General features: G+C 50.2%; 1 long non-coding RNA gene across 1 annotated transcript; it reads left to right on the top strand.

Moving 5' to 3' along the window:
• The first annotated feature begins 1,537 nt into the window (after positions 1-1,537).
• LOC138924580 (uncharacterized) lies at positions 1,538-8,782 on the top strand. Its single transcript, XR_011439550.1, has 3 exons — positions 1,538-2,084; positions 2,686-3,674; positions 4,398-8,782. It is a non-coding gene; the product is annotated as an uncharacterized lncRNA (long non-coding RNA).
• The last annotated feature ends 1,394 nt before the right edge of the window (positions 8,783-10,176 follow it).

Genomic DNA, 10,176 nt, shown 5'->3' with positions numbered 1-10,176 from the left:
CCAGATCAAAGTCTTCGAATTCCCCCAACCCCACCCTTTCCAGAAGCCCGAGGCTTTGGGGTAAAACTGAGGGTGTACAAATCAAGCATTCACAAGGGCGGATGCATAGCCAAATTCTCTGTCTACTGCGTGCCAGTGGAGACTTCTAGATAACGCCTCAGGCGAGGGGCGAGGGCCGGGTCATGGTGCTCAGCGGGAGGGGCCTGCTCTGGGGTTGCGAGACTCTGTGTTCACCCCATCTCTTCCCTGACTGGCTATTACTTTATTTATCTGGGCCTTGGTTTCCTCATTTGTCAAATGGGATTGAAACAAACAAACCAAAAATAGGCCTGTTCTGTCTGCCTCCCGGGGGAAAATGTTAAAGGACAGAAGCCAAACCGGAGAAGAGATGATCGCCCCACTGGTGAGCTCAGGGGCTTTTGGGAGAGTCCTCTCTGGTTTTCCTGTCATGCTCTCTCTGGGATGCTCTCGCTTGCCCACTACCATCGGGGGTCTGCTTGTCCCAGGCCGGGCAGACAGGAGCCCCTCCATGAGCCCCAGTCAGAGGGCCACCTCCGAGCAGCCAGAACCCTGAAGGATGCGCTGTCCAGGGACCCACACACGCCCCACAGGCTGCCAACTCCATGCGCTCCTTCACAGCATCCTCTCTGCCTCAGGACACCTCAGCAAGAGAAGCCTCCTCAGCAAGTGGGCAAGATGCCTCCTGGCTGGGGGAGGGACCCCCAGAAGGGCCCACAGAATCCTGGCAGGATGTGGCCCAGAGCCGTCTGGTCCATTGTAAGCTGGTCATTGTGATCTACAGATGTTCAGACACCTGTGAAGGCACTGACACATCTGGGTTCTCAGGCAGTGCTGTGAAGTATCCTGGAAGGACGCTGAATTTAGAGGCCTGAGTCGATCCCACCCTGTCTGGATGGCGGGGTGTCGGCTGCCAACTATTTCACTTCCCTGAGCTTCAGTTTCTTTACCTGCAAAATGAGAGACGTGCCTGCCCGGCCTCCCTCACAGCGTGGTTGTGAGAGCAGATGGAAAAAGATGTGTTCAGGCCTGTAGGGAGGCTGCTGCCAAGAGGGGCATGGGAGAGCAGGCTGGCTTTCCAACAAGAGCAGGAGTGTGACGGAAAGGCCTTGGTAAGAACGTGTGAGAAAGGGAGAGGGATAGCGGACCTGCCTGAGGGAGCACGCCCCATCCCCATCCCCATCCCACAGAGGCCTTCTGGGGAGGCTGAGAGCTTGGACTCTGGAGCTGGGCTCACCGGACTTTGAAGGCTGGTCCTGCTGTCTAGAAGCTGTGTGGCCCTCGGCAAGCTGCTGTGTCTCTTTCAGCTTTTGTTGCCTCTCTGTAAAATGGAGACATTACTCACAGAGTAGTTTGGAAGATTAAAATGAAAAGTGTTAACACGTAAAATATCTAGGGCAGAGCCTGGCACACAGTGGGTGCCTAATAAAAGTAGCTGCTAGTATTTTTCACAGCTTTCTGCTGTGGCTCACTTCCTCCCACCAGGCAGCTCTGGGCAGGCCCCAGCCTGAGGCAGCTCCTGGCCCAGCAGGGAGGCTGTAAGACACCTCCTGGCTGAGGCAGGGATGACTTCAGTGGCCTGTCCCTCCGGGGGCTGGTGCTTTGGACCACTGCCTTGACCGTTCCCTTGGTGTGGGGTGTCTGAATTGTCTTGACATCAGCACCAGGCATCTGCGGTTCCTGACCCAACTGATTCCTTCTCCTAGACGTGGTCTCAGCCCTTCTCTTTTCTGCCTGCCTCGATCCTGAATGGCAGCAACTTAGGATCCAAGGGCCTAAGTACTCCAGCCTTGAAGGAATCAGAGGAGGCTTATGGAGCTGTCCCTGGCAAGTCCTGGGCTCTCTGAGTTGGCTCCCGTCCCCTAACCGCTGTCCCCATGGAAATGAACTCACAGCTGCCTGGGAGAGCTGATTTCTATCCACCTGGAATTTCTTCCACAGGCAGCCCCAACGGGACCGCTTTGCATTCCTGCCAGCTTCTCCTATAGCGTCGTGACCAAGGGCACAAGGAAGCTCTGGAGCCAGACTGCCTGGGTTCAGGGCCATGACTAGCCGTGTGACCTTAGGTAAGTTACATAACCTTTGTGTGTCTCAATATCCCCATGTATAAAAATTACACCTCACGCAATCTTCATGCAAGTTAAATGGGATAAAGCAGTTCTTGGCACAGAGCAAGTGCTCAATAAATACTCACCATTATTTTTGCCCCCTCCCTCTGGGGGTGTCCACTTGTGCCTATGTCCTCCACCCTCCACCCATATGCACTTGGTGCTTCTTGGAGGGCATAATCCTCCTGTGGGTTATCTCAGTCCTGGACTGACCTTGAGAGAAGATGAGGGATGAAGAATTGAGTGGGTGGGATCAGCCAAGCGGAGGGACGAGCTTGGGCAGCTTGCCCCCTCCCTCGCTGGCCCCCGTTCGCCTGGGTTTAGAAAGTGGAGGTCACCAGTTGGGAGAGATTAAGACTTCATCTTGAGTTCCCTCCTTTTGAAGCACGTGTCTTTCTTCCTGCAACAAAATGGTGAAGTATACTAGTTCCTGGGCCAGTGTGGGCGAGAGGGTGTCTCTGGGCCTCCCTCTCCCCTCTGACAAGGGCCTCAGCTCCTGAGTTCAGGACAGCAACGCCCAAGGGCACCTCTCATGTACTTTACCCACTTCCTCCCTCAGGCCCCGGTCGCCAGAGATGCCCGATCATGTGCCATCCCACAGCCAAGCGCCTGTGTCCATCTGCTAGGGAGCCCGAGGCGAGATGATGGCCTTCTTCTCAAGTTCCACGCAGCCGAGGAGCAGTGCAGGGGGCCTGGTGGGCTCAGCAGCACCCCTGGTAATTCATTTACGAATATTTTTATTACTTACTATCCTGACAACTTCAAAAGAATTTTGGACCAACTTACAATATGCAGCTTTATATAATAAATATGAAAATAAAATAACATAAAGTCGAAGTCTTAGTAATAAAAAGCAGAGGCAAGGGGTAGGAATTAAGAAAGGACAAAAGGTGAATTACCGCTGCCCAGCACCATAGACGGTTCTGTGAGATGCACAAAAGAGCTTGAGACCCCCTGGAAGATAACTGACGACTGGCTGGTCACAGTTAAATAGAACGACAGAGGTAAGTAATAGTAATCATTGACTGGACCAGGCGTTGTTCTAAGCACTTTACTTTTCTAAAATAAATGTTCATTTTGGGGTAATTTTAGATTGACGGAAGTTGCAGAGAGAGCACGGGGAGCTCCCCGACACCCTCACTGGGTCCCCCATGTGCACATCTTACCACCGGCACATTTGTCACAATGAAGAAATTAACATTAGTATATTATTATTAACTAAACTGCAGACTTTATTTGTATTTCCCCAGTTTTTTCACTAACATTCCTTTCCCGTTTTAGGATACCACACTGCAATTAGAAGCTTTTGACTTTCTTTTCCTTTTTTCCTCCTCCCTCTCTCCCTTCCTCCCTTCCTTTCTTCTTTCCTTCTTTCCTTTTTCTTTTTTTTCTTTACATTTAATCCTCACAATGATGAACAAGTGGGCGTAAAAAGGCATTTCGGATTGCTTAAGGCCACATTGCTGGGGAGAGGCATTGCTGAGTTCAGATCCAGACAGTCAGCCGTGCTCTTGGCCTCCATGTTGGACTGACAACAACTTGGCAAGTGTGAGGAGGGGGTTTGAAAGGGAAGGAGGTGTTGGGGGAGGGAGTGTGGGGGAGAGGCTGTGTCAGGGAGGGGCGTGTGAAGAGGAGGGGGCAGGTGGGGAAAAACAAGGCAAGGAGGGCCTAGGCAAGGAAGAGAGAAAGGTTTCCTGGAGAAGGCTGGGGGCACACTTTTTCCAGAGGGAAAAGAAAAATGTGTTGGCTCCAGGATTGAGACCTCGACAAGACTGAAGGGACATTCCCCGTTCTCTCTCCTTGCCCTCCCCCCCACAGGGCGGGAGGGTTTTCTGGGGAAGATCGAAGGCTCAGCTGGTTCTCCAGACCACCCATCCCCTTGGGACGAAGGAACCTTTTCCTGGGGCTGGCTTTCTCTTGTTATTGTAATACATAAGTGGTACCTGTTTATATAGAAAATCAGAAAATGTAGCTAAAATGTTTATGAATCATCCAGAAGTCTGGATACACTCATTATTAGTTTTTCTGTTTATCTGTGATCTATAATGCTATATAACATATTTTTTAACAGAAGTGAAATGTCATTGTATTGTACGATGTAAGCTAAGATGCTTTTTCCTCCCAACAATCTATCATGAACATCTTTTTTCTGTGAATATGTACATTTTTACAACTTTAATTCTAAAAGAATTCCATTGTACAGATGTACCACAGTTAATTCAGCCAATCCCCTCTTGATGGGCAAGTATGTTCTTTCCACTCTCTGTGAAGGTTTCTGAGTTCAGACATTGGTGTCCATTCTTTCTTCTTCCATCAAGATGGGTTCCCAGAGAAGAGCTGCTGAGCTCAGAAGCGAGCGCCTGACAAGAGTTGTGCCGCACGCGGCCACACTGAGTTCCAGAGAGGCTGCTCTCGCGTCTCCCACACAGACGGGTCTGCTGCTCTGGACGGACGCCCACCTCCCTACAGCCTTGTTCTCATGGAATATTACCTCTTCCTTTTTCATCTTTGCCAAGAGCACATCATGTGTCTTATTTTGCATTTATTTGGTCTTTACCGAGATTGAAAATATTTTCAAGTGTTTCCTGGCCATTTCTGTTTCTTCTGTGAATTGCTGTTCATCTAGACTGAATTTTCTGTGTTTGCTTTTGCTTTCTCTTGCCTGGAAGGAGTAGCTCCTGGCTGAACTGATGGCTAAGAGTTGAGCCAGGATGTGGGCATCCTGGCCTCCAGAGGTTTCTAAGGTGGAAGGAAACGAGCCAGTTGGCCTGAAAAATCTGGGAGTGCACCAGCCTCCACTCCCTGTGGGAAGATGGGTGGGGCAGCTTTACACAGAGCTTCACAGGGAGAATGGACTACCACTTGCCTTGATAGAGAGGGTTGGACCAAATGATTCTGGTGGTTTCTCTGATCCCCAGATTCCATGAAAGATGGGGAATTTGGAAGCCAAACTTAGATATGGCCTGGCTTCCAGATCTAAATTCTGACCTGCTCTGGAATTAGGGTGGGGTGACTGGCAGAGTCAGAGTGAGGAGAGGCTGGACAGGCGGAGGAGAGGCAAACTCATTATGCTCCTGGAGCAAGTGAGGACCACCCCACATGGGGCCTGGCTCCCCCTCCTAGCACCAGGCAGAACCGTGGCCCATGTGCTGTTTGCTTTCCTTTCACCTTGCCCTGGAATTTTTCTGGCCCCAGAAATATGGGCCACCAGAGCTACAAACGTCCTCTAAGATCTTCCAGGGTGAGGAGAAGAGCCAAGCAAAAAAGGAGAAGTAAAAACAAAGATGAGCACACACCCCTATGACCACATTTATAAAAAGTTAAATATATTTATGCAGTATATCTAAAAAGCAAGTGAATAAAACTCTCTCTCTTTTTTTTTTTTTTTTTTTTACAAAATATTTCCTTCCCCCAAATTGTTCTGCTAGAGCTCTGTTCGCTAAAGAGTGGCGATGAGGGGATGAGACCTTCCTTATCCACCCCCCTATTTTGCAGAAGAACAAACTGAGGCACAGGGCAGGCACACGATTGCCACACACAGCAAGTGGCGTTTGATCCTGAATCTCCTGCCTGCAGGTCTGGGTTCTCTCCTGTGATGTCTGGCTCCAGGAATCATCTGTTGAAGGGCTGCTTCTTGCCTATAGGAAAATTCTCCGGGATTGAAAAACTAAATCAGAGAACAGGCTGTGTTAGCAGATGTATAGCCAAAGGACAAAAATATTCCCTTTTTACTCTGACCTCCTCCAACAGGCCACCATTTTCAACCTGCTGCAAAGCTGTCCTTTTTTCCCTCACTTTATATATATATATCACACAGACTAGAGTCAGAGGGACAGAGAAGGACCTGGGGGTGGTCCCAGAGCTAGTGTCAGAGTCAGGACTTCTGGAATCTTTCCTTCTCACTAGGAAGCCTCAAAGACTTATTTTTTCTTTTTCTTTTCTTATAAGTAGAATGCTGGCTTTCTGACATTGCTACCCTCCCCCATTCTAGAATATTCTCTTTTTTCACTCTCCATGTCCATAGACTCCTCCGACCTCCATCACTAGATCACTTTCTCCTTTTCAGAGCACTTTCCCACTGAATGTAGGACCTCACAGCGCTGTGGGAGGGAGACAGACCAGGCAGAGGGGACTCCCCCCTCCACAGAGACCACGCCCTGAAATGTGAAGGGACAGTCACCAAACGGGTCAATGTCAGAACTCAAGACTTTTGACTCTAAGATCAGTGCTCTCTCCTCTCCTCCAGCAGGTGTGTGGTGGGCGTGAGGAGCATTTCCAGGAGGTGGTGCTGAGCTGCAGGTCAGCATGCTTTCTTGAAGGGGCCAGGCTGGGGCTGAGCCCTGGGGGACGCGGAGGTGGCTCAGAGCCGCTGCCACCAGCCAGATGGCCCCTCCGGCGTCAGCCACTCTCCCCACTCTCCGCCTGTCCCAAACTCCGTGACTCATCTGCTTGCTGAATCCATCCTCCTCAGAGCCGCTGGGTTCCAGGCCGACGGATCTTTATTTTCCGAAGGGGTCCTGAATGAGTTATTCTACTGAGCAAAACCAGTTCTTCACAGGCCGTTTCTCTTCATTGGCTGCTGGTGCTCCCCCTGCTTGGCAAAATTGTCTTTGCCCACTGCTCACCTCCCTTTTGGCCTTACAATTGCCCCAGTTTGCCCCCAACTCCTGGTACCTTGTATCAGGCATTAGCACCCCTCAATGCGGCCACTCCCTGCACCCCGCCACATCTCCCTGATGTTGCAGATAAAACCAGGATTCATAACAGCCCTGACAACTGAGCCTGCAGCCAGGTGAAGCTGGACTGAGAAACACTCAGGCACGACTCAGCTTGTGGAATTCCCCGCTCTCTTCATAAACTGGGTGGCACTGTGCCAACGCTTGGCTGCCCTCTCCCCCTCTCCACGTTGCGCCTCAAACTTTCTCCCTGATTCGCCTCGCCGAAGATTTCTCTGTTTGGTTGGTCTGCTCAAGAAATCACGTCTAGCATTTGTATCTCCGCTCTCCTCTGTGTTTCTCAACTTCTTCTCATAACTGTCACCTGTTTATCCTTTTTTTTTTTTTTTTTTTTTTTTGCGTCCCAGGAGAACAGGCCAAGTTCCTTCTCTACTTTGCTGTTTTGCTTTCTGGGTCATCAAGTCTGTTTTTTATTACCTTCTTCCAAGGTGGATTTTAATTCAGCTATGATGTTTTTAGTTACCTTGTAATTCTTCCACTTCTTTCTCACCTGTCTCCGTTTTTAGATCACCTTGTTATTTAATCTTGCAATCAAATATCTATTCTCTCCCTGAGACTTTCTGCTCCTCTCTTAAGCAGGTCATGCCTTCTTTTCTGCTGAGCTCACTGGGAAGGTGGACTAATGTTCTCCTCTTATCTCCAGCTGGGCAGGGTGGTGTGAGGGCTCCCAGTTCAGTCCCTAACTCCTGGTATAGGTGTGCTGTGTTGGTTGGGATCCTGTAACCCCCTCCTGGGGCTCTGGCCCTCTGAGCTGCTGTTAGGGGTGAGGGGTTTCCCTGGAACACACTCTGGTTTTACAGCTTCTCCCATCTGGCCCCAGCTCCAGCTGTCTGGTGAGCAGGGCACTCCCCCACCTGCCCCCGACTTTCTGTTTCCTGTAATTTGCTGTTTCTTGCCTGGTTGTAGACAGATGGTGACAATGGAAGAGGGGGTGATGCGAAGAGGAGAGGTAACAGGACTCACTTCCAAGATCAGCTCTTAGAGATGGAGAGGAGTGGCTGGCCCCGATGGGTCCCAGCCTGGGTCCCTGAGACAGGACAGACGAGAGAAGAGGCTGAAGTATCTTCCCACCTCTTCTCAGTGGGCCTCTGCTGGTGAAAGGCATCCTGGGTAGGTCAGGTGATGTTGCTGGGAATGCTCCCTTTGTCTACATTCCTAGACATAATTAGTGAGAAGTTGAGCCAGATGTCTCATGTCCAATATTTAGTGCACACCCACTGTTTAACCCTTCCCCGCATTGATTTCTTCATCTTCCAACAACAGCTCCTGATTTTTCACTTGGGCACTAGCCCTGTCTTAGTCCAGGTGCCCTGGGTGGGGCTCTGGGGGTGGAGCACATGACCGTGGCCTTAGCCAATCAGCACTGCACATTCCCAGGCCACGGTGATTGGTTCAGGGGTGGGCATGTGACTGGAGGGTGGTACAATCAGGATGAGGTTCAGGACTTTCATGGAAACTCCCGGAAAGGATGCTCAGGTTTCCCCTCTAGACCTAAGCCTGAAAGCTTGTGAGCTGAGCCCCAGATGACATCTGGGAGCCTGAGAGTGGAGCTGAGGACTGGAGAAAGACTGTATTCTGGGTACAGCAAGGAGCTCTGATCCAGCCTGGCCTGAAACTGGATTATTCTTGCACCTTTTGGCAATGAGAACCAATAAGTTCTCTTTTAAGTTCAAGCCTCATTTGAGTCGTATTATCAGCCAGCTGAAGTAGAATGAGTCCTCATTGATACAAGTGTTATCACAGGATTAGGGAAAAAAGAAGGACCAAATATAAGGAGGATAGATTCCCAAATGTTTACAGTATTATCTTTGGGTGGCAGGATTTGGGTGGGTTATTTTTATTTCTCTATTTATGTATTTTGTTTCCTATATTTCTGTAACACGCATGTTTTGTAAAAAAGAGCTAATAAACAAGGAAAGCCCTCGATACATACTATATTAAAGATCTTGCTTCTTCAGTTTGGAAGGCAGAGAGGCAGATGAGATCAGTGTTTCTGTCCCTGCCGAGCCCGTGGAATCACAGTCAGGCGCCTCTGGAGGGCTGGGGTGATGGCGGGGGCAGGCCTCCCACCCAGCCCTGTGAGGGACATCTGAGGAACTCCCCTCCAAGCTGACCAAGGAAATCCTTCTTTACGCAGCGGGAGGCAAACTTATGGCAACTGTTCTCTCCAGAGAGGGTACAAGTCGAAAAGAGAAATCGTTTCAAGAGGTTTTGAAACCTGCCAGAATGGCAATTCTGTTGTAGAATTGGAGAGGGGGAGTGGTACATGTGGGGCTGTCTCTGGCCTGGGGGTGGGTGTCAGAGAGGTCCCCAAACTCTCCCTAGAGGCCAAGCCAGGGCCGCCTGAAAGGCTGGGCAGTGGGCAGCCTGTGCTGAGCTGGGCAGGGCACAGTGGGTTGTTCTCGTTGTCGCATTGGACCTATCTGACCACCCCATGTCAGGGACCCAGCGAGGCAGATGGCAGCACACTGCCCACGTTCCAGCCGAGTGCCCGGGGCTTGGAAAGCACACGTGTTTTAGCACTTGCTGTGTCTTGAGTGGCACAGAGGGCGAAAGAGCCGCGTGGAGTGTGGAAACCCCAAACCCTGAGTCACCGCTGACTGTCGCCTCAGGCACAGAGCTCCAGCTGAAGGCACTCAACGCGGCTGCTTCTATCTGTGCCTCCTGGGAGCTAAGTGGTGGCAAAAAAAAAAAAAAAAAAAGCAAAGTTAAAATAGAGTCAGGCTGGGCGAGGGAATTCCTGTGTGTCGAGTTTGTGTGTGTGTATATGTGAGAGAGTTTTGGAAGTCATGCAAGATGTTGTCTTCCCTCGTGTGACATTTGGTATCTATTTTTCTATAGCACTGTTTCTCAAAGTGTCTTCTATTGCAATCTAGTTCTTGAAATGGGCAGCAAGGAAACATGTTCGCAGCAAAATTCATTTGGGAAATAATTTATGTAAACTATAGCCCTGTCTTGGAGAATCACAATGGACATTAGTGTATTAAAGGCTCCGACAAGTCCTACAGGAAAGGAAGCTAGTTGACTGAGTGACTACAGACCTCATTCTGGGTGGATCACCCACATGGTGGGTGGAATGATGTGTGAAGCCAACTGTACAGAGGGTGACCACTCCCCAAAATGCGGACAGGGGCCTCCTGGAGAACGGTGGAGTTTTGGGCATGGATGGGTGAACAGCCAAGTGGACTGTGCGATTCAGCCCAGGAGCAATTAAGGCCTAAGGTAGGGTGTAAGGTCTCAGAGTTCATCCGGTTTGAACACTTCATTTTATAAGTGGGCCACTGAGGTCCACAGAGGGGAACTGAGTTGCTCAT

Source organism: Equus caballus, chromosome 1 (assembly GCF_041296265.1).
Source record: "Equus caballus isolate H_3958 breed thoroughbred chromosome 1, TB-T2T, whole genome shotgun sequence".
Lineage (NCBI taxonomy): Eukaryota > Metazoa > Chordata > Mammalia > Perissodactyla > Equidae > Equus > Equus caballus.
The sequence above is the reverse complement of the archived record's forward strand: the minus strand, read 5'-3'. Positions and strand labels throughout refer to the sequence as shown.